This window comes from Nerophis lumbriciformis, linkage group LG31, assembly GCF_033978685.3.
Source record: "Nerophis lumbriciformis linkage group LG31, RoL_Nlum_v2.1, whole genome shotgun sequence".
NCBI classification, from domain to species: domain Eukaryota; kingdom Metazoa; phylum Chordata; class Actinopteri; order Syngnathiformes; family Syngnathidae; genus Nerophis; species Nerophis lumbriciformis.
In genome coordinates this window covers 24692501-24694724 of record NC_084578.2, presented here as the reverse complement: position 1 = coordinate 24694724, position 2224 = coordinate 24692501, and the positions used below count along the sequence as shown (strand labels likewise).

General features: G+C 41.9%; 1 protein-coding gene across 1 annotated transcript in view; it reads left to right on the top strand.

Moving 5' to 3' along the window:
• Positions 1-228: 228 nt before the first annotated feature.
• The window catches only part of LOC133574264 (uncharacterized), a 19354-nt gene continuing 17358 nt past the window's right edge, over positions 229-2224 (top strand). Inside the window, exons 1-2 of the mRNA XM_061926367.2 lie at positions 229-374; positions 473-547. The gene's annotated coding sequence lies outside the window, so the exon portion shown is untranslated. The remainder of the gene's footprint in view (positions 375-472; positions 548-2224) is intronic.

Below are 2224 nucleotides of genomic sequence, written 5' to 3'. Positions count from 1 at the left end.
TGTTCGTTCTTCTTCTTTTTCTTCTCCCTCTGAATGTGACTGATCTCTTAGGCAAGTCGCTAGAGCATGACTACACCATGATTGTACACCGTATATGTCACTAAAACGAAGACAAGAGGAAAAAAGGATTCCTTGCATCGAGTTAGTGTTGTGTTTTACGAGCTGCAGTGAAAGCCTCATGTGACAAGCTTCCCAATGAGCCAATCTGATTCGACGGCTTTCTCTGTTAGCCAATCAGCGAACCCTCTGAGCAAAGAGACAGTGCCCACGTGACGTTTTGACATTACTTCCTGGTATTGTTACTTCCGTGTTGCTGCGCTAACTGACTTACACACCGATAGATGAGGGAAGGTGTAATCTATTCCAATCACTCGGTAAGAGACAAACATAGTAATTGTATATATGTTTACACATTCTGAATAATGTTTTAGCAGTCGATAATCGCTATATTTGTTGTGTTTTAACACCGTAGAACGGCGTGGGTGCCAAACATTTCCCTTGGTGTTTCAGGTGAAACACCATAAAACACACATACATTGACTCAACGGTGAGTGTAAATGCTGTTTAGTAGCTGACATTTTTGGTTGTGTTATTCACGATGGGCGTAATTCACAATGTGGTTTTAAATGGGTAAATATTTAGGCTGAAGCATATTTTTTCCTCTTACCCCTTCATCCTACTACTAGCCAGGGGAGCAACTGACAACCCTGTCCATCACCCCACACTCCTGAGCCTGATTTAATTTTGTTATGTTTTCTGTGAATAAATCTTATTTATTCATGGACTTACCACTAAATTCTTACGTGTTGTGGTACTAATTGGACAATGTAATTTTCCCACTGTTGGATGAATAAAAGTCTATCCTATCCTATTTGATCCAATACAACAGCACTGTAGTGAATGTGCTCACCGAGTGAATATATTTAAACTCAAGTAAAAATGCAAAGTTCTATAATCAATTTTTTCATTCAACATGTATTTCAAAACATTATATATATATATATATATATATATATATATATATATATATATATATATATATATATATATATATTAGGGCTGGGCGATATATCGATATACTCGATATATCGCGGGTTTGTCTCTGTGCGATATAGAAAATGCCTATATCGTGATATTCGAGTACCGTATTTTCCGCACTATAAGGCGCACCTAAAAACCACAATTTTTCTCAAAAGCTGACAGTGCGCCTTATAACCCGGTGCGCTTTATTACGATTCATTTTCATAAAGTTTCGATCTCGCAACTTCGGTAAACAGCCGCCATCTTTTTTCCCGGTAGAACAGGAAGCGCTTCTTCTTCTACGCAAGCAACCGCCAAGGAAAGCACCCGCCCCCATAGAACAGGAAGCGCTTCTTCTTCTACCCGCCCCCGGAAGAAGAAGAAAAAACGCGCGGATATCACCGTACGTTTCATTTCCTGTTTACATCTGTAAAGACCACAAAATGGCTCCTACAAAGCGACAAGGATCCGGTTCATAAAAAGACGCAATCTCTCCATCCGCACACGGATTACTACCGTATTTCACAGCAACTGATATTCCTGTGAACCGCACTGTGGAACGGGAGCACGTACGGTGAATATTCGCACCACAGGGAATGAGAAGTCATCCTTCACTGTGGTTCTAGCTTGCCATGCTAACTTCCACCCATGGTGATATTCAAAAGGAAGACCTTGCCAAAAGAGACCTTTCCAGCCGGCGTCATCATAAAAGCTAACTCGAAGGGATGGATGGATGAAGAAAAGATGAGCGAGTGGTTAAGGGAAGTTTACGCGAAGAGGCCGGGTGGCTTTTTTCACACAGCTCCGAAGGCGAACACACCTTCACTAAGACGGGCAGACAGCGCCGGACGACATACGCCAACATTTGCCAGTGGATCGTAAATGCCTGGGCAGATATTTCGGTCACAACTGTGGTCCGAGCTTTCCGGAAGGCAGGATTCACAGAACTGCTGCACAACAACAGCGACACTGAATCCGATGACTTCGACGAGACGGAGCCGGCCATTTTTGGATCCCACGCTTGCGCAACTTTTCAATTCGGACACCGAAGACGAAGAATTCGAAGGATTTACGAATGAAGAATAACTTCAGAAGGTGAGCGCTATGTTTATTTTGTGTGTTGTGACATTAACGTTCGAGCAACATTATGTTGCTATTGTTCTACACCATTTTGAATTTTACTATGTTTGTGATTGCACATTTG